At 33.6% G+C, this 23,461-nt stretch overlaps 1 pseudogene; it reads right to left on the reverse strand.

The window, feature by feature from the left end:
• Positions 1–20,320: 20,320 nt before the first annotated feature.
• On the reverse strand, positions 20,321–21,776 carry LOC143386212 (vacuolar protein sorting-associated protein 37A pseudogene; annotated as a pseudogene).
• Between the last annotated feature and the right edge of the window lie 1,685 nt (positions 21,777–23,461).

Raw genomic sequence — 23,461 nt, forward strand, 5'->3', positions numbered from 1 at the left:
TTTCTGAGTGGTTCTCCAATTGAGCATGGCTTCGAAAAAATGGAACAGCTTTCAGAGTTGTTTAATCTAGCTTGAAAGATTTGCACATATCACACCTCACAATGGAAAGATTATAGAATTTAAATGAAAGATAGAATTCATTAGAATCTTTTCTTCCCAAGGGACAAGGCATATAAAATTTTGTGATTAAGAATTATAATGGTGGGGCTGGGGATGTGGCTCAAGCGGTAGCGCGCTCGCCTGGCATGCGTGCGGCCCGGGTTCGATCCTCAGCACCATATACAGACAAAGATGTTGTGTCCGCCAAATACTAAAAAAAAATAAATATTAAAATTCTCTCTCTCTCTCCCTCTTTCTCACTCTCTCTCACTCTTTCTAAAAAAAAAAAAAAGAATTATAATGGTGGTATAATTTCCATTTTTTATTACATTCTTATGCTGGAATAAATTTAAAAAATAACTCTAAAAATTGTTATAATTTTTACATTCAAATTACGTATTGCTTTCTATAGTGGAAATTATTAAAGTGATTCAAATTATTTATCTAATAGTTTCAAAGAAAAATATGAACTTAAATCTTCACTAAAATATCAATGCAATTATGCCTTGATACATTGTTTTTGTTTGAATAGTTAGTGAGGATTGTGTTTAAGTCTTTATATAAATGAATTGGTATTGGCATTTTTTCAAGTATTAGTTCTAATGTAAAATATCTTTATGAAATGTGAATATTTCTAGAATCTTTGATCCAAAATATTTCTTTTGTTGCTGGTGGTGGTGGTGTTGGTGGTACTGGGGGTACTGTTGGTGGTACTGCCCCCCCACTCCCTTTAATTGCAAATGAAATGGTAAATTGAACTGTGAAAGTTCAATCTATCCCCAAATCTGCCTTGCTGAATAAAAAGATATTCCATGACATGCCATTAAATTTCATGAAAAAATTTTTAATGATTACTACAATTTTGTTTATTGATTAAAAACTATATCACTAATGAGCTGTTTATATAATTTCCAATGATAATACATGAGAAGTTGTTTATCATTATTTATATAATGGAGGAAAAAGTGAGTGAAGATTCATGAGATATTTTAAAAAGTAATTCACTTTTTCACCAGATTATGTTGAATCAATACAGCAAACAGCAAGATTAATGAAAAATTAAAGGACAATTTTTTGTCACCTTTATGAATATTTGTCCTTGATTACAGGCTAACCTCAGACTAATTGGGACCTATCTTTGCTTTGCTATCTATTGCTGGGAGCCATCAGCCAAGTAGGTATGACAATTTCCTTGCCAGCGTACCCCCATGTTTCTTTAGTGGAAGGACTCATGGAAATAGGACATTTTGCAGGACATTTCATGTAAGGTGACCTTGCTCAAGGACCAGGGCAGGATCCGTGTTTAGGGTGTTCCCCCTTTAGAATAGGGCGGTTTAGCATAATAGGAGATTAGGGTGTTCCCCCTTTAGAATAGGGCAGTTTAGCATAATAGGAGATTAGGGTGTTCCCCCTTTAGAATAGGGCGTATCCTGCTGCTGAGTTCCTCTTGAGTTCTTAGGGTCAGACAGTATATTTTTGGGAGACAGAAGCCCAGGAGTAGTGAATTTGGGCAGAGTGTGGATTTGGGCAGAGAACATGGATTTCCCCAGAACGTGTTTGTAGATGGCCGGTGTGAGTTCAGGAATAAAGAATTGCTGTTTGAATCTACAAGCTGTGTGGAGGCTCGTGATTTGTGCCCAGCCGGAGACTGCAGCAATCTATTTTCTCTGTAATTGGTAGACACAGATATTTGTACTGAGTGGCACAGACAATTAAATCGAAGACTACAGAATCAAAGAATCTTGAAATATTAGATCAACCTACTAAATTACATCTGGGAAGATTTAAATGAAAGAAAAGAATTTTTAACAAAATCACTGGGATAGAAACAAAGCAAGGACTAGCAATACATTTGTTCCAGACAATCTGAGTGATGCAATATTCTAAACATAACCTGAGTTAAGCGTAAATCACTGGTTCACCTTAGTAGGAAATTGACATTAACATTTGGTTAACCAAATATTCCTTTTTCCCTTCTAGACATGCAGTATCCAGAAGCCCTTGCCAAGTTCATTAAGTAGTAATTACAAGATAAATTTTTTTTTCTTAAGCAAAATATATTAACAATCAATCAGATGTTTATCATCTTCTTTTTATCGAATACAATGAATGATAGCACAGGGAATAAAGAAGTTCCCTAAGCTATGAATACTGCCTTTAAATAGTATAATTATGGACACCCACAGAGCCCAATCAGGCCCAAGTCAGACCTGCCAATGCCCAAGGAGCGTGCACTGTGTTCAAGCTTCATCTTTGAACACATTGCCCAAAACCGCCATCACCACTCCCCCAGCCCACCCTTCCTGACACTCCATTAATGAAAGCAGCTGCCTCCATCTTGGGACACCACTGTTGCCATCTTTAGTTGTGGCAACTCCCAGCTCTTAACACCAGCTGGACAGGAGAGGTATTGGAACCCTGTGGGGGCACTATAAGCCTAAAGTGTTAAAAACAGTAATGATGTGGATCCTCAGAGGTAGTAGGAAAGACACATGAGCAGCATAAAAAAACAAGGGAAAAAATGGTGCCCCAAACAAATCAAGATGCTACATTATTAGAATCCATGGGTAGCACAACACAAGAAATTACAGAGAAGAAGTTCAGTATATACATAATTCAAATGTTCTGTGAATTAAAGGATGTTATAAGAGAACAAATACAGACAGCAAAATATTATTTCAATAAAGAGCTACATCAGCAAATACAGGAAGCAAAAGATTACTTCAATAAGGAGATGAAGGTTCTGGAAAAAAAAAACAGACCACCAAACAGAAATATTGAAATGAAAGAAATAATAAACCCAATTAAAAGATCAATAGAAAACATCACCAACAGATTAGACCACTTGGAATACAGGACCTCAGACAATGAATACAAAATATATAATCTTGAAAAGAATGTAGATCACATGGTTAAGATAGTAAGAAACTTTGAGCATAATATTCAAGAAATATGGGATATCATAAAAATACCAAATTTAAGAGTTATTGGGATAGAGGAAGGTATAGATTTCCAAACCAAAGGAATGAGCAATCTATTCAATGAAATAATATCAGAAAATTTTCCAAACATGAAGAATAAACTGGAAAACCGAATACAAGAGGCTTACAGATGCCAAACATACAAAATCACAACAGATTCACAACAAGGCAAATTATAATAAAAATACCAAGGAGAGAATCTTAAAAGCCAGAGAACAAAATTAGATTACATATAGGGGTAAACCAATTAGAATTTCTACAGATTTTTCAACCCAGACCCTGAAAGCTAGAAGATCCTGGAACAACATATATCAAGCTCTGAAAGAAAATGGATGTCAACCAAGAATCTTATATTTAGCAAAATTAACCTTTAGATTTGATGATGAAATAAAAACCTTCTATGATAAAAAAAAATTAAAAGAATTTACAACTCAAAAGCCTGCACTAAGGAACATCCTTAGCAATATATTCCACAAGGAGGAAATGAAAAGCAACAATGAAAATAAGCAGAGGGAATTACACTAAAGGAAAAGCAAATCAAAGAGAAACCAAGTCAAGTTAAATTTAAAAAACAAATAAAAAAACAAAAATGGCTGGGAATACAAATTATGTCTCAATAATAACCCTGAATGTTAATGGCTTAAACCCACCAAAGAAATGACATAGACTGGCAGACTGAATTAAAAAGAACAACAACAACAACAACATCAAAAGACTCAATAATATGCTGCCTCCAAGAGACTCATCTTAGGAAAAGACATACACAGAATGAAGGTGAAAGGTTGGGAAGAAAACATACCTGCTCACCTGGACTGTGGAAACAAGCAGGGGCTTCCATTCTGATATCAAATAACTTCAAGCCAAATTTAATCAAAAGGCATAAAGAATCACGTTTCATACTGCTCAAGGGAACCATGCATCAACAAGTCATAACAATTTAATAAATATATACCACAAATAATGGAGAATCTATGCTCATCAAACAACCTCTTGTCAAATTCAGTAGTCAAATAGATCACACAACACAATAATTCTGAGTGACTTTAACACACCTCTTTCACCACTGGATAGATTTTCCAGAAGAAAGCTGAAGAAAGGAACTGTAGACCTCAATAAAACAATCAATAACGTAGACTTAACTGACATATGTAGAAAATTTCATCCTTCAATGAGTGAATACACTTTCTTCTCAGCAGCACATGGATCTTGCTCTAAAATAAACCATATATTATGCTACAAAACAACTCTTAGCAAATACAAAAAAGTGGAGATACTATCCTGCATTCTATCAAATCATAATAGAAGGAAATTAGAAATCAACGATGAAATAAAAAATAATAGCTACTCCAATACCTGGAAACTAAATAATATGCTACTGAAGGAACAATGGGTTGCAAAAGATGTCAAGTAGGAGATTAGGGATAAAAACTGATACAACATATCAAGATCTCTGGGACACTATGAAGGCAGTACCAAGAGAAAAGTTCATTGCATGGAGTTCATTCATTAAAAAAAGAAAAAGTCTACAAGTAAATGACTTAACAGTACATTTCAAAGCTCTAGAAAAAGAAAAATAAATTAACACCAAAAGCAGCAGAAGACAGGAAATAATTAAAAATCAGAGTTGAAATCAATGAAATTGAAGGAAAAGAGACAATTTTAAAAAATGACAAAATAAAAAGTTGATTCTTTGAAAAGATAAATAAAACTGATACACCTTTAGCCATGCTAAGGAAGAGAAGGAGAGAGAAAACTCAAATTACAAACATCCGTAATGAAAAAGGAAATATCACAACAGATACTATAGAGATATAGAAGACAATTAGAAATTATTTTGAAAATTTGTACTCCAACAAAACAGAAAATATCAAAGGCATCAACAAATTTCTTGAGTCACATCATTTGCCAAATTGAAGCAGGATGATATACATTATTTAAACAGAACAATTTCAAACAATGAAATAGAAAACACCATCAGAATTCTACTAACCAAGAAAAGTCCAGGACCAGATGGATACACATCTGAGTTCTACAAGACCTTTTAAGAAAAACTAATACCAATACTCTTCAAATTATTTTGTGAGATAGAAAAAGAGGGAACACTTCTAAACTCATTCTATGAGGCCAATATTACTCTGATTCCAAAACTAGGCAAAGACATCAAAGAAAATAACTTCAGAGTAATATCTCTAAATGAACATAGATGCAAATGTTTTCAATAAAATTCTCACAAATCAAATAAAAAGAATATCAAAAAGATAGTGCACCATGATCAAGTAGGGTTCATCCCAGGGATGCAAGATTGGTTCAACATACAGAAATCAATAAATGTAATTAATCACATTAATAGATTAAAGATAATAATTATACAATCAATACATGCAGAAAAAGCATTTGACAAAATACAGTACCCCTTCATGTTCAAAACTCTAGAAAAATTAGAGATAACAGGTATTTACCTCAACATAGTAAAATCTATGTATGCTAAGCCCCAGGCCAACATCATTCTAAATGGAAAAAATTGAAAGCATTCCTTGTAAAAATTGGAACAAGACAGGGATGCCCTCTTTCACCACTTCTATTTAATATAGTTCTTGAAATTAGGTGACAATAGAAATTAAAGGGGTATAGATAGGAAAAGAAGAACTCAAATTAGCACTAATTGTTGACAATATGATTCTATACATAGAAGACCCATAAAATTCCTCCAGAAAGATACTAGAACTAGTTAATGAATTCAGCAAGGTAGCAGGATATAAAATCAACACCCATAAATCAAAGTCATTTATGTATATCAGTGATAAATCCTCTGAAGAAGACATGAGGAAAACCACCCCATTAACAATAGCCTCACAAAAAATAAATTACTTGGGAATCAACTTAATGACAGAGGTGAAAGATCTGCACAGTGAAAGCTACAGAATGCAAAAGAAGGAAATTAAAGAAGACCTTAAAAATTGGAAAGATCTCCTTTTTTTGCATAGGCAGAATTAGTATTGTCAAAATGGCCATACTATACATATTTAATGCAATTCCAATCAAAATCCCAATTTCTCATAGAAATAGAAAAAGCAATCTTGAAAATTCATATGGAAAAATAAGAGACCCAGAATAGCTAAAGCAATCCTTAGCAAGAAGAGTGAAGCAGACCTTAGTTATAATACAGAGTAACAAAATAGTAACAAAAACAGCATGATTTTGGCACCAAAATAGACTTGTAGACCAAAGGTGCAGAATAAAGGACACAGAGACAAACCCTCATAAATACAGTTATCTTATATTAGACTAAGCACCAAAAACATATATTGGAGAAAAAATAGCCTCTTCAACAAATGGTGCTGATAAAACTGGAAATCCATATGCAACAAAATGAAATTAACCCCCCATCTCTTACTGTGCATAAAACTAAATAAACTAAACTAAACTAAATAAATAAAAACTAAACTAAACTAAACTAAATAACTCAAAGTGAATCAAGGACCTAGGAATTAAAGCAGAGACTAATGTGTCTAATAGAAGATAATGTAAGACCAAATCTCCATTATGTCAAATTAGGTCCTGACTTCCTTAATAAGACTCCTATAACACAATAATTAAAATCAAGAATCAATAAATGGAATGGATTAAAAAAAATTTCTTCTCAGAAAAAGAAACAATATGTGAAGTGAATAGAGAGCCTCCATCTTGGGAACAAATTGTTACCACTGGCACATCAGATAGAGCACTGACCTCTAGGATATATAAAGAACTCAATAATCTTAACATTAAAGTAATAATGCATTCCAAATTGGCTGCACCAATTTGCAGTCCCACCAGCAATGTATGAGTGTACCTTTTTTCCCACATCCTTGCCAGCATAGCCATATCAATGTTCATAGCAGCACAATTCACAATAGCTAGACTGTGAAAACAACCTAGATGCCCTTCAATAGATAAATGGATTAAAAATGTGGGATTTTTACACAATGAAATATTTTACAGCACTAAAAAAACAAGATCATGGCATTTGCATGGAAATGGATGGCATTGAGTAGATTATGCTAAGTGAAGTTAGCCAATCCATAAAAAACAAATGCTGAATGTCTTCTCTGATATAAGGGGGGTGACTCAAAATGGGGCAGGGAGAAGGAGTATGATAAGAAGATTACCACTAAATAGGGAAGAGAGGTGGGAGAGAATGGGAGGGAAAAGGGGAATTGCACGGAAGATGGAAGGAGACCCTCATCGTTATACAAAATACATGTATGATGACACTAGTATTGCTATAGGTATATACGTGTCTGTATAACCAATGTGATTCTGCAACCTGTACACTCAGAGAAAATGAGAAATTATACCCCATTTGATTCAAATGTATGATATGTCAAGATCATTGTATTGTCATGCACAACTAATAAAAAAAGAAAAATTATAATAATAATAATACAGTCAATAAATGGGCCAAGGAACTGAACAGACACTTCTCAGAAGATGATACACAATCAATCAACAAATATATGAAGAAAATGTTCAACATCTCTAACAAATAGAGAAATGCAAATCAAAACTATTCTAAGATTTCATCTCACTCCAGTCAGAATGGCAGCTATTATGAATACAGACAACAATAAGTATTGGCAAGGATGTGGGGAAAAGGGCACGCTCTTACATTGCTGGTGGGACTGCAAATTGGTTCAACCAATCTGGAAAGCAGTATGGAGATTCCTTGGAAAACTGGGAATGGAACAACTATTTGACTAAGCCACCCCACTCCTCAGTCTATACCCAAAGGATTTACAAACAGCATACTACAGGGACACAGCCCCATCAATATTTATAGCAGCACAATTCACAATAGCTAAATTCTGGATCCAATCTAGATGCCCTTCAGTAGGTGAATGGATAAAGAAAACTTGGTATATACACAATGAAGTATTATGCAGCACTAAAAGAGAATAAAACCATGGCATTTGCAGGTAAATGAATGAAATTGGAAAATGTAATGAATGTTATGTGAAGTAAGCCAAACCCAAAAAACCAAATGCCTCTTCTTTCATATAAGGATGCTGATTCATAATGGGGATGGGTAGGGGAGCGTGACAGGAATAGACAATCTTTTACAGGGAAAAGAGGAAGGATAGGAACAGAGGAGGGACATTGGGTAGGAAAGATGGTGGAATGAGATGGACATATTACCCTAAGAACATTATGTAAACACTAGTGGTGTGACTCTATTTTGTCTTCAACCAGAGACATGAAAAAGTGTGCTCTATTTGTGTAATATGAATTGAATTGCATTCGGCTGTCATATATAAGTAATTAGAATAAATAAAAAAAATTAAAAATTTAAAAATAACATAATTACACATGACACTAAAATAATTTCTATACAGCTATACAATGAGTATCATATAGTGTCATAGCACAAAATCTATTAATGAAACTAACTTGTACAATTTTTGGTTTTATATTAATGTGTTTATGTCCTTGATAAAAATTTTAGCCTAAGTTCTGAAGTCATGTCTCCAGAATTCTATGAGGTGGGCTATGAAACTCTGTCTATAGCCTAGTGTAAAGTGGGTGTCAGAATTCTATGTAAAAAGATGTTTCTAGACTCCAGCTGCACTTTCAGAGTGTCAAGGTGGTTCTAATTTTTATATTATGCTGATAATCTTCAAAATAATCAATGTTTAATAATAATGCTCTTTGTAAACTTAAATGTTTAATGTTAACATCATTATTAACATAAATAGTAGATGTAATATCATTAAAGTGATTTTTGAAAGATGATGGAGTATTCAAACAACAATGAAAATGACCCTTTCACATGGTCACCCATGTCTTGCTTGGTCAAGTACAATTGTAAAGGTGCATAGATAAATGCATATTGCATGCAGAGATAAAGTTATCATGTGTTGGAAGCTAGATTGTTGTTGCTGTCACTTCCTAAGGTGCCTAATGACCGTGTCCTTTCTGGATGTAGGCTGAAGCAGGTCCTGAGGAGTGGCTTTACTGACAAAGTACATAGGGCACATCTCTGCCCCAAGGTAACCTATAGTTGCCTGAAGGACGTAGTCTCTGTTACTGCGGTTGAATATCTAATCAAAAAGATAGAATTTTAGAAATTTATGATAGTTTGAGAAACTTTTCTCTACTTCCCATTTATAGTCATTGAATGTGTTCATAAAATTAAATCATATTAAAACATTTCTTAAAATTTTTAATGCTAATTTAACTTTTACAACTTTTTATGTTCTTACTAGTTGGCAGATTTTGATAAACAATAATAAATTTAATTGACAATTATAATTAATTTATAGTTTAACATAAATGCAGCATATCCTATAGGAATAGAAAATTGTTACTTATTTAATAAGATTATATTGCTTATTGGAAAATTAAACAAAAATAACAAGCAGTGATCTATTTGCAAAACATGGTAAACATAGCTAATAATAATTAATTATTTTAGAAAAGTTGATTCTTAATCTCCTTATTCTTCATAATCAATATTTGTTTTAAATAAATTTAAAAATCTTAAGTCATGTCAAATCAGTCCTCTACCCTTTTATGAGTAAGTCTATAATATAGAATATATGTGTGTGTGAGTGTGTATGTGTGTGTGTGTGTGTGTGTGTGTGTGTGTGTGTGTTGGGAATGCATGTATGTGTATGTGTGAGTGTATGCTAGTAAAGTTTCTTAATATTTTTCTGAAATAATAAGTGAAAAATATTTTATTCTGTATAATTGGCTTTATTGACTTTAATCTTACTTCCAACAAAACACTTCAATAGTTTTTGGTTTGGTTACCCAAGGTCAATATGTTTCAATACCATTGAAGTTATGATTTGTGAAAATGCAGTCATGTTTCATGGTTGATTTTTTTTTAAACTTCTAACTGGGCATGGTGGTGTACTCCTGTAATCCCAGTCACACATGAGGCTAAAAGAGAAAGGTGGCAAGTTCGCAGCTGCCCTGGCCCCTTAGAAAGAACCTGTCTCAAAAGAAAACTAAAAATAAAAAATAAAGACTTCTAATTTATCCCGAATACATTAGCTTAAAGTTTTAGCTTAACATCTCTATTCGTCAAGAGCATGTAATGATAGGTTTAATTAATCCTTAAACACCAACACATGAAATCTGTACCAAAAGAAAACAAAAAGGAAAATCAAAATAAAAATTTCTATACCAAGAGAATATATCTTACAAATGCTCTATTTATCTTCAAATATTCCATAAAATAACTATCTATATCATTTGAATAAAAATATAAACATTTTTTCTCAGTAATTAATTATTATAAATATATTTACAATTTTTCTGAGCCCCAATCTGCAATTATTTTGAAATAATGACAATATAGTTCATTATCAAATAGCTAAAAATGGGATCCCAGAAGAATCATAAAATCAATAGATTAAGTCTGAAATCTTGACTTTGAAAACTTTTCAGAAATAACTCAATATTGATTCTGTGGTCAGCTTTGAAATGACTTTCCTACATCTGATCTATTGGGTCATTACAAGGAAAGATTGTTAACCACATGATCATGTAATTTGTATTCTGTAACTTGGCTGCCTCAAGGTTCTTTGGGACTTGGCCAGAAATTGACAGCTAGAGGACACTTACTTGTCCATTGGTTTTCCAACATTGCAAGTCATGTCAAAAATGCTTTGTAAAAATTATGTTCTTTTGATACCTATCATTGTCACTACTTCAAAGGAGAAAGATATATTGATGATATGGTTTTTGATATAGTTTTTGAAGATGTTTTGTTCTCAGCATAACTGTTAGTGGTCATAGAAAAAGTGCACAGTGTTTGTAGATGATAAACATCACAACACTCTGTTGTTGGTCTCTTTGTGGTTCCATTCTTATGAAAAGTCATGAACTCAGCAATGTAAAAGTGACAATTTTAATGGATTATCCTAGGAAAAAAATATAAGAAATAAAATAATTAATTTTATGATGATATTTGCATCATCTCCACTAACCTAAAAAATAACCCCATGAAGAACAATATGATTTCAATATTTTATTAAAAAATTGAGGCATTGAGAAACTAATTTACTCAATGTTACCCACTTTGAATGACAGCCAACTAACTAGGGAGTTGTGCTAAGGAAACCACTTTCTAAAAAAAGGAAGTCATTAATGTTCATAATCCAAAGGGAAATATGCCTCCATATCTGTATTCACACATCTATACAAATGCACAAACACATTCTTCCCCAAAATATGATCAACTGATTACCAAAATAAAAACTAATACCTAGGAGCAGTGAGTCTTCAATCTTCCAAATATATTAAACTAATGTAAAACTGAAATTTTAAAAAAACCCTTGAAAATTGAAAATTATTTATTTATTTTTTATTTTAAATAGATAAACAATGTATTGAAAATGTATTTGAATTTGATGGTGCCCATTGTGTCTTTTCAAAATGATTTTTTTTTCTTACTTAAAAAATGGTCTTTAAATGCAAGATCTAAGTAATAAACCACTGAGTGAAAAGCTGACATCCAAAATAAATCAACAAAGCATTTTGTCCAAAGAAAACATTAACTATATAGCATGCAATTGATTGATACATAGAAAATTGGTGTATAAAACATAATTTACCCTCAACTGATAATCATTATAACAAGGATGAAAACAATTAGCTTAATTTCTCCTCCACTAGTCTCATATAATGACTGGACTACATTAAATATGTATTTTAACAGTAAAATTGTAGGATTACAGAGAAGGGAAAGAAAAGGAACTTGTTTATAATATCATAAATTATTTATCTGGGCTTGGAATGCCATGAATTACATATTAATTCATTTCTGGGGATTTAACCACCCTGAACACACCCATTATCATCTGAACTCTGGGCCACTTAACCACTGAACCCATCCCCATTTTTTTTTTTTTGCATTTTATTTAAAAACAGGTTCTCCCTGATTTGCTTAGGGACTCACTAAGTTGCTGAGACTAGCTTTGAAATCTGACATCTTCCTGTCCTCCCAATCGACTGTTATCACAGGCTTGCACCACTACTCCTAGAAAGAAAGAATAACTTCTTTCTTAATATTACTCAAAATGATGCTTGAGCTGGGGATGTGGCTCAAGCACTAACACGCTCTCATGGCATGTGAGGAGCTCTGGGTTCAATCCTCAGCACCACATAAACATAAAAGATGTTGTGTTCACCGAAAACTGAAAAATAAATATTAAAACTCTCTCTCTCTCTCTCTCTCTCTCTCTCTCTCTCTCTCTCTCTCTCTCTTTAAAAAAATGATGCTTACAAAAGGCTTCAGAATTATGTGTGACAGGGTCTGCATATATTGATTTATTGTTCCAAATCTATGTGGAAGTACCAATAAAATTGTCACCTACTACAGCAATACCCTAAATAACACATTTCTAGAAAGAAAGGACTAAAACTTCTTGAATGTTCCTATGCTAGCACTTTTATTACCTGATGCTATATATTAATGTACTGAAAAACTTTTATTTTCTTCTAACTGTAAGATTATTAGGTGTTTCTTTCTTTTTAATCTCATAATATCCTGAAGAGTCAATGCTAAAACATTTTTGTGGGTATGTATTACAAACATGTATTTATTTTCTAACCCTCTCACTATGTTATGAAATCCTCAAAGCTTTTCTCTACTACATGAAAGGTAATTATGAAAAAACATTTTTTATAAAATTATTATAGGAAATACAATATCATTCCCCTTGTACAATTATGATAATGATATCCAGACAAGAGAAGCCCATTGTCCACTGTCCCATAAATAGGAATTATAATATCAGACTTTTTCTGTTTGAATGAATTTAAATTTTATTTATATCTTATTACATTATGGGCCTTCTGATTCCCTTTGTGTGTTAGTGTCTGTGTATGTATATATAGGAGGTAGGGATGCAGTTTATTATGTATGCCTATTTAGTACTTTTTATCTTCAGGATTTCTTTTTCATTTTATACTCCAATCCTATGGAAATGAACCATCACATTTATACCTACCTGTTGGTAAGTAATTTTTTTTCTCATTCACTTCATTTTACTTTTAACATACTAATAAATCAGTTGTTATGTTTTGATGACATAAATATCAATTTTGTGTTCCAACAATTTCAGTTTTCTTAGATTTTCTTAGATTTCCCTATTAACCTGAAGACAGAAGTTGTTATAAAAGAAAATTTGAAATTAAAAAGCTTGATATAATTAATTCTTTAATGAACTCAACTTGTATCTCCCACACACAGTTTGTATATTATCCTAGATTATTTCAGATTAGACTCTTTTCCCTCACTCTTCCTTCCTGGACAGAAAGGCTTAAGTGGAAGCTCGGGGTTCATGTGGTTGTTTAACCCACCTCCTTAACACTAGTGGAACAGACAGAGAGAGAACTGGGCTTTGCCAGGATTTGCACAAGTACCTTGGTAACACCAGCTTGCAGTTCAGGGGAGCTGATGCTCCATGAAGCAGCAGGGATTTGGGGGAGGATAGAGTCAGCAGATAAACACTTTATTGTTTTCCCACCAATATGCAGCCTAGGATTTACTAGTAGCATATTGCTCTACTGAAGATGTTCCACAAGGTCTTATATATTAGTTGGCGAGTGCTGCAATAAAGCTGTGTATCAGATCATCTCAAAACGCAGCATTTCGCAACAACCTCCATTTAATTTTTATTCAAAGATCTATCTGACCACTCTAGCTGATCTTAGCTGGTGGTGGCTGAGGAACAAAAGATGGGATAAGAACCTCTCTGTGTCTATCTTATTCTCCTGGAATCATAGGGCAACTTGATGTGCGAGGGAATAGCCTGATTCCACAAGGACACTTAAAAGTTGATGCTTGTGTCACATCTGCTGATATCTCCATCCTCAAAGGAAATCATGTGTCCAGGTGTAAATTCAATGAAGTAGGGAAACATACTTCATCTGTGGTGAGAAAAAATATGTGGCAAAGGTAATGGATATAATATACAGTGAAAAACTGCAACTGATAATTTAATAGGTTACAGAGAAAAGGTATGTTTGTGTATGAGAGAAAGAGAGAATGACTGAATCTGGGATCAGCTTCATTAAACACGTTTTTAAAACTGGAATTTCCTCCTTCCCTCTCTTATGTACTTCCCTCACTACTTTTTTATGTGGAACTGCAACCAATAAAGCAATAATGCAAAAGCCTTTGCCTTAGACTCTGTTTTCTAGGAGTATGGACTTAAAGAGTGTGTATAACTAGGTATTATTAGCAGACCTCAGAATGGGATTTGGGGCTGGAATTCTATGACGATAGATATGAGATCAACAGGTATCCTGATAAGGAGAGTGGCGAAAAGCTCTAGTAGGCAATGATATCCAATTTAGTAAGACTTCCATTTGTGTTTAATAAAGATAGGGTGGGAAAAGAAGGCAACCACACTGGGATATCAAGTCCTCGCTGTTCTTGATAACAGTGATAATAAAACAGCGTTTTGACTTTTGCTAATGACATTTGAAGCCTTTGCAGAAGTAAAGTAATAGGCTCAGTGATACTCATAGCCAACCTAAGGCACATCGTGAAACAGGGACATTCAATTGTTTTGCTTTGTTTTGAAGCTTAAAATCTTTAAAAGAGAAAATTGAGAGGCTGATTCTGCTGAAAATAATGTATAAAAATATGATATTATTAAACTATAATTTCTTCCAAAGAAACTAAATAAGAAATCTTATGCTAAAACCAGGAGTCTGATATTTTAGGAATGGAGCCAGGTCTGGGATGGATACATTTCAATGAGTTATTGGATCTCGCAATCTTAATGCTAAGCAAGTAAAAAATGATTATAATTATGGTGACAAAAGCAGTTCTCTATCACAAAAGGGAGAAGAGAATTGGACTCACTCATGGACAGGACAGGGGAAAACGTTGGTCAGGAATAACTTTGCTAAATTATAGTTGCACCATGAAATTTAACAGTGAAGGGATGCTTTCATAATAGGTAGGCACTTTAAAAAATAACTATTGAGTGAGGGAAAAGTCACAAAATCCTTTTAAATAATTTTTAACATATGAGAGATAAGTAGCTAAAAATATGAATCTCTACTGACTCATGAGCACATGATTTGACCAGTCTGTCCATGACCTGGGATAGAGGAGATTAAAAATCCCAGGGTCAAGGAAATCTGAAGACACGAGTGTATATATTAATGGAAATGTGCAGAAAGTTTGCAAATGATGTCTATTAATGATAACTACCATAAATTATTCAATACTATTAAATATTTAACATTCTTGGGAAAAGGGATATACTTTAAAGAAAAGGAGGAGTAATAATTGGCTTATGACTAACAGGCATTCTGATTGTTTCAGGAAATCTGCTACCTGGGGGTATTCAAGGTGATGAAATGTGAAATTGTCTTTGAAATGTTAGGTACAATCTTCGGTGGAATTGACATTCTCTTTCAATTGTTGGTATATGGTGCTGTGTCTTTCCTGCTTGGTTGGGTTAAGGAACGAAAGTAGAATTTATAGGCTCATCATAACTTTCTGGGACAACCAATGGGGTTTTTGTCTTCCTATGTTCACAGTCTTAAATTCTGATGGTTAAACAGATCCTGATTCTCAGAGAGTGGTTATTTTTAAAGCAGATAGTGCGTACTCCTGTGGGTATTCCTTTGAATTGGAAACTTGGATTTCTACATGGTCACTTTGCAAAGCATCAGGCACTATACTGGATGGTAATTTGACATGTTTACCATGAGCATTCAGGCTGTCAGAAAGAAGCTGCCTGGAACCTTGAGAATGAATTTATTTCACATCCTTGAATGGCCAGTGATAGCCATAAAAAAGCAATTGCAGCAAACAGACTACAAGTAGAAAGAAACTAAAGACTGTAAAAATATGATAGTTTTAAACTATAATTTCTTCCAAACAAACTAAATATGAAAAATCTATGCTAAACCCAGGACTCTGATATTTTTGGAATGGAGCCAGGTCTGGAATGGATACATTTCAATGAGTTATTGGAACTTGAAATCTTAATGCTATGCAAGTAATATATAATTATAATTATGGTGGCAAAAGCAGTTCTCTATCACAAAAGGGAGAATAGATATATGTACCTAAAGGAGACACAACTAAAAGTACAAAAGAGTCAGAACACTGTTGGGGAAATTTGCTCCTTGTGAGACAGAAGGAAGAGGGAGATAAAAATAAATAGATTCTATTCTACTCAACTGTCATTAGTGTTGCCTTGTAGCTGAAACTTTTCAAGGATTTCACAGAGTCAAGACTAAGATTAGATAAGCAAGATACATAGTGTATGAGAATTTAATGAGGTGCTCACTCTCCAGGGTCAGCTCTTGCAGGACCCTAAGAATGAGCTTTGCACCCTAGGTTCTTCACTTGGATCATCTAAGCTCAGGTTTTGTGGTTCAGATGACTCTTCTAGGCAATCAGTGAGATTAGCTCATGTGCTGCATGAGGGTGAAGAACAATGAAAAAGATGGTGTTTCAGGAGTAGATGATGATAACCAGTTTTCACCCTTGGAACTGCTGTTGTATCAGTTCTTTTAAGACACTGCTAGTCTTCACCTTTCTCCTCTTTATGAAAAAATGAGATTACTAATGCTCAAATGAATCCAAAGGACACCAAGACTATCCTAGATTCAATTCAAGTGCCACACTAGATTGTCACAATCTTGCCCAGTTTCCTGCCAGGAATTAAGAACTTTTCTTGCTGATCCTACAGACAGTTTGCATTTTCCCTATAGTTACAAAATCCATACTATATATTACCACTAAAGCCACCATATGTGTGCACATCCTTAGAGAGAGAGGCTGGAAGGCTGAATCTTGGCAAGAATCACACAGCAGCTTTGTCTTCCCCAGGTCCTAAATTAAGATGCTAGATGACACACCTACAAGTTATAGAAGAGTCAGTACACTGTTGGGTAAATTTACTCCTGTGGGACACAGAAGTAAAAGAGGGAAAAATAAATAGATTCTACTAAAGTGTCATTAATGTTGCTTTGTAGCTGAAACAATCTTGTCAGGAAAAGATTCTTTGTATTTCTTCTGTATTTCTCTTTATTCACTCCTTTATTCCATTTTTCTCCTATTTGCTTCCTAGGCATCTCATTTTACCACCATAACAAGATACTAGTATGAAAACTTTTTCTCTCTTTTTTTTTCTTTTTTTTTTGGGGGGGGGGCGTAGATATAGCAAAGAAACTATTTGATCATGACCAATTCTCATAGATTTTTCTGTTTTGTTTCACATGATAGTGTGATAAATAATAAAGAAATGAACAGTATTTGAGAAAAAAAAATCCAAGAAGAAAATATATTTTTTTAATTAGAAAGGAGATAAGCTAATGGTAACATTTAATATTTAATATACCCAGTGCTATATATTCAACCTTGTATGATCTGATCCCAAAGTAGTTTAGAAAACTCAGAGGTTAGTTGCTAAATTGCTGCGTGTAGTATGTCTCATAAAAGCCAACACCAAGAAACAAAAAGATGTTATTATGTCAAGATCAGTCAGACTCCAATATGAAATTAGTTTTTATTCCATTCAATTTCTGGTTAACAGTCCTATATATCAGCAATTGTGAAAACAAAGGTGACATTAACTTGGAATCCAAGTGTAAGTATCAGGTGTCAGTCTATTTAACTGCCTTTTCTGTTCCAGAACTTATAACTTAAATCCCAATAAATAAAGCTTGCGTTACACTCATTTCCTCTTTTGGAGAAGCTTACAGAATTGTACAGTGCTGTTTTATGCACCTCTAGCCACGTTCTCCTACATCAGAAGCAGGGACATTGTCACTCAATGCAGAGATTATTAAAGAAGAACTTGCCAATTTACTGGGATATCAATGGAATAAACAAAGAAACTAAACTTCTTGGTTTACTAGGACTAGATTTGAGAGCATTTACTAAGAAGCTAATCTTTTTATATATTAGAGTAGCAGGAAACAAAAAAGTTTATAGGAAGACATAAAGGAAGTAGAATGTCCGGAGTAGAGTCAAACTAATCCAGGAAGCAAGCAAAGGAGACAGTCCCCTTAGTCACATGACCACCCCAAATAATCTATGCTCTACAAGGATCCTTTTGTACAAATTTCATGGTGATATTAATTGAGCTTATAGTCATTTGCCTTTATGGTAAATGTATTTATTCTAATATATGGCCCACATAATTTATATTCTGATGGGTTTGGGGTGGGAGCCCTGGACACAGAATTCAGTGTCATTTCTGGATATGAAACTACATGTATATTAATCTACTTAAAATTAAAATTATCACCTCTATGCTAATAGACTTTTGCATATATGCTTATACAGTCTATAAGACTTTCCTACTCAAGAATTTGCTGCAATTTAACATGGTGAAAAAAAAATCTGTTTTCCCAGAAATACTTCTGTATGTATTTTGCCTAGTACAAAGCCAGAATTTTTAATGATTGAAACTCTTCTATAAGAACGCAAATACTTTGAGGGAAAGGATAATCCCTTATTCATAGCATTAAAAAGTACTTTTTTTTTCATAAGAAAACTTTCAAACATGTATGTTAAAATATAATTAATTCCAACTTAATGTCCTTTTAAAATTCTTTCCTCCCTTATAAGGAAGTGGGTCAAAGATGATTCAAATGCTTTTGAATCATTTCAAACATTAGAAAGGCAAGTGTACTAATTTGTGTTTATAAAAAAAGCATTGCATTTAATTTGACAACAGTTCACATGAGCAAAAAAAAAGCAGCAGCAGTTTAATCTCACATATTATTTTGATTAGCACTTACCATTTTAAAGTTATTTTATGAGTTTTAGAAAATACTTAAAATCATATCTAGGTCTTTTCAATTTTAAAGGCACTAAATGTACAGCTAAGTAGATCTCCACTTTTCAAAACTTAAGGAATCTATTATGTATTTTGAAGGACAGCAGGATGATTTAATGTCAGTACACACAGAGCTATCTACTGAGAAAATATGCTAAAAAAGAAGGGAAAGTATGTTTTTGAACCTTATAATTACCATTAAATAAAGAAGTTACTTGTTTGAAGATGATTCTGTAAATCTTTATGAAGGTTCTATATTCCAATTTTGAAGCTCAAATCCTGCATTCAGAATAAAGAACACAACATGTACAGATGTAAATAATGTAACAATAACAGATTGAGGTTTTTTTTTTTTTTTTTTTCGTGATTTAGATACTAGTTTATTGAGCCTCAGTTAGAGTTCAAAATTTTCTCCCTTTAGAATCATTTAGGGCTACTTATGAAATATGTTCATTTGATGACATGGCACAGAAGCAAATTACTGAACACAGTACAAATAAAGAGGAAATTCATTAAAAATTTGGATTGCTTAAAAACTAAATAGTACTTTTACTAGTTTCTATAAAACTTTTCTCAAGAAAATTGAATTCACATAAAAATGAAAAAAATTCATTGATTTTTTTGTGTCTAGATTATTTTTATTAACAAAAAGATTGTTTTTAACATTAGGAATTTGGAAAGCATACCCATCTAACCACAAACCCATCAGATACTTATTTTTTAAGAATTAGCCTGAAAGTTTGTTTTGGACTGGTTTAAATGAAACCAGTCATTTTCTTAAGTAAAATATTTATTTAACTGTCTTGCAACTTAAATGTATCTTTAGTTTTAAAAATAAAACAATATATGAAGAGCTGGTTTACTCTTTTTTGATTTATTGTCGGTAAAAGTTACTTACTTGAGATGGCACATTGGCAGGTCTGGTGTTTCCTGACACTATGAATATTTAAAAACAAATTGCCCTTGAAAAGTTTTATCATCCAGAAAGAAAAAAAAGGTGACTTTCCACAGTTGAAAATTTCTTGAAAAAAGGTTGAGAGGAAAATAATCTAAAAACCACACCACTCTTAATAAAAAACTGAGGCAGCTTTGAATTAAAACTACAAACTTAAATTAATTTTAAAAAGTATTGAAAAGAGGTGAAATTACATGCATAGGCATTTAATCAATAATAAGATTAATAGCAGCAGAACTTAAATATATGATAGTTTATCAACAATAAATAAACATTTTTAGTGCAAATAGTGCAGAAAATTTTCTCAAAGCAAAGATCATAGCAAGTATTTTGATCTATACAAAATCAGTCTATGTTCTGTATACAATCTATATAGTATATCGGTGAATTCAGCCCCCATAATGAAATGCCAATTTGCAAATCATAAATATAAAACAATGTGCTTAAGTTTTATGTCTCATTTTTCTCTTGGCAGTTTATGTTTTCGGGAAAATGTATAGTGGAGCATGAAATTGGCTGTGCATTGCTATCACCTGTTGAAGTTTATCTTCCTTGGCTCTTCTAACAGTGGCAAATTGTTCTCTTTTCCATGAAGCTACTGAGAAAATCGTCTATTTCAGTTTTTCCCTCCAAGAAATCTTCAGCGATATTATCAGATTCTTCTTCAGCTTCATGTGCAGCTACTTTCAATCTTGCCTGCAGGGCTCTTGCACTACAGCTCTCACTAAGTTCATGCTGCCATTGCATCTTCTTTTCAAAAGTAGATTTCATTTGTGTAAGTAATTCATACTTATCTAAAACAATCTGCCTTTTGGCTTCCAAGCTAGGTTCCAAAAGGAGATTTTTTTCTTGCTAATTCCTCGATACTTTTTACTAAGTCATCCTTGTCTGCAATAATTTGTTTCAATTGAGGCAAAGTCAGGAACTGTTCTAGTAATACTTCCTCTTGTTCATTCATACCTGTGAGTTGTGATAAACTTAATTCTGAGAGTTCTGGAAATGTATCCGGAACATCTGGCATCTTATAACCAAAACCATTCTGACTTATCGGAGCTGAAGTGTCCGTTGTGGGAAAAGGTAATGGCATACTTGAAAGGACACCAAATGAAGGAGCAGCAGGCTTGGCTGTGGTATAACTTGTTGTTGAAGAAGAAATAGCATCAGCAACAGACAAAGAGGTGATATTCCTGTTAGCTTCTTGTGGAGGATATGGAGAAAGAAATGGAAAGCCCTGAGAAGCATAAGAAGGCATACCTCCTGGGTTACTGTACAGGTATGGAAATGCTGTTGAAGCAGGAGCTAAAACTGGGGGATTCTTCCAGAACTCATCCAACAGACTTTGAATAATTTTCCCAAGATCTGAATGCATTGTAAAATTGCTTACTAATGGAAAAGTAACATACACTCCTTGTTTATCCATTAAGTGATGTCTTATTGGTGGATAACCACTGATCACTGGTTTTTCCTGAGGAAATTGTGGAGGAAGTAATATATTAATGTTAATAGTCAGATTGTGTAGTGAATGGCAATCTGTATTCCACATCTTTCTGTATTTCAGCTATACTGGAGTGTGAGTTCCGGAGGGACTCGATCAAGCGCTGCTTCTGCTGTTGGAGGCTGGTGAGGCCACCAGGAGAACCAGTCGCGGAGGAGGAGGCGCTCTTGGTTAGGGGAAAGAGCCAGCTCATCCTCCTTGGGTCCCCGGGCCCAAGGCCCTAGAAGGCTCTGGCCTGCTTCTCCCAGCTGCTCAACCCGGGCGTTCTCCAGCGACAGAGAAGCGGGCTGAGACGCGAGTGGCCTAAACGCTGGGGGGCCGCATCTTCACTAAGCAAGCCCGGCTGGCGGTCTCTGGGTTCTGGGGGACATGCTATAATGCAGTTAGCTGGAGAGGGGCAACGTGCCGCCCGGGATAGGCAGTCCTACCTTCGCCGCCCAGACGCCCAAACCAGCCAGTCAGGGATGCTGACCGCCCAGCGCTCCACCACCCTAGCCTTCGTCCAACAGATTGAGTTTTTGTCCCTGTACAATTTTGTCATAAGAATAAATCACATAGTGTCACTTTTCTTCTTACAAGTCACCTCTGAAAATAAAGCATCAAAGCCTAATATTATTTCTTGTCTAAATTCTCTTACTTTTTAATGTATGTGAAGAGCAAAAATAAGCTAGAGAAAAATCTCACTGTCTTTCACTGACCCCTTCAAACAGTCTATTCCGCTGTCTGTGTTCATCCATCCTCCTCATCACACTAACGCCAACTTGCCAAAATAAGAAGAAAGGACATTTACTTGAGATCAGATGCTGAAAACATGCTTTATATAAAGGTTTTCAATGCTTTTTAGGACATCATCATAAGTGCCACATACATTTAGACAAAAACAATCCTTAAATCTTTTTTTATGCTTTTTAATGAAACATTTGCATTTGCGAATATTTAAGAAAATGTTTACAACAGTTCAAAATGTATTGATGCAGTTTTAAAAGAATATTTGAATGACTAAGATTCTACCATAGTTTAGGAATTATTTAGAAATATACATTATAGGAAACTATCTATTTTGAGGATTTTAAAAGTTAACTTCAACTTAGAGAACGTGTCTTACTATCATCATAATAATACTCAAGTGCATAATGAATTAATTTTTAATTTTAGGATCCTATTGCAAAACTAAATACAAAGCAAAACCTGAGTTCTACATTTCAAAAAAAATCTGAACTGATTGTATTTAACAGGAACATATTTAGTAAAATAAATAAAGTTGCTGTTTACATTGTGAATGTTCAGAACAGTAAAGCCAGAATAAACAGCTGCACAATATTTTGAAAGAAATTATAAGGCAATCTTAAAGTTAAGTCAACCTTAATTGACTTGGTGCCTCCTTTTATTGTGAACCATCTCAATGGACTGAACCATAGTTAAATGAGAACTCAGCACAAAAATGTGTGTAGAAGAGCACTACAAAAATTTTTCAGACATAACTTCAAAATTGGAATCCATTTTTGTTTATTCAGATAGTTGTTCTTTAATTAGAACAAACTTTTCTCCTCTTCACATATAATGTTAACTCTTGCCATTATCGATGGATACTTAAATAAATAGGCAACTAGATCTCAGGCAGTAAATTAGGACATTTCTACTTCAAATCATTTTTCATACAGAATAAAAAGGAGAAAAACAGAATTTAATATCTACCACAAATCATACACATGGCCTTACCTTCTTTCATAAGCCATATGTATAATATTGGAAAAGTTTCTTGTTCTACAGTAATGCATAAATAAAACCAAACTAAACACAGTTTGATTTTATTGAGACATTTTAATCTATATTCTCCTTTTGATGGCTACCATTCAAATAGGCTTTACATATAAAGAGGGAACACTGAAATTGTAGTTTAAAATGATGAGCATGTAGCAATGCAGTTCCACATTTTATTTAAAAATCCTGTATGTAAACTTCTAAGCAGATAATATTATTACACCATTGACAAAGGTTGGAGGGTGAAATATTTTCTGCTTAAATTTCAAGCAGAAATTTGATAAAGTTAATCGATAGTTTAAAGATAAATTATCTTTCTTATATTTCAATAGCAAGTTTATTTATCCAATTGTATGTTAAA

Source organism: Callospermophilus lateralis, unplaced genomic scaffold, assembly GCF_048772815.1.
Source record: "Callospermophilus lateralis isolate mCalLat2 unplaced genomic scaffold, mCalLat2.hap1 Scaffold_107, whole genome shotgun sequence".
Lineage (NCBI taxonomy): Eukaryota > Metazoa > Chordata > Mammalia > Rodentia > Sciuridae > Callospermophilus > Callospermophilus lateralis.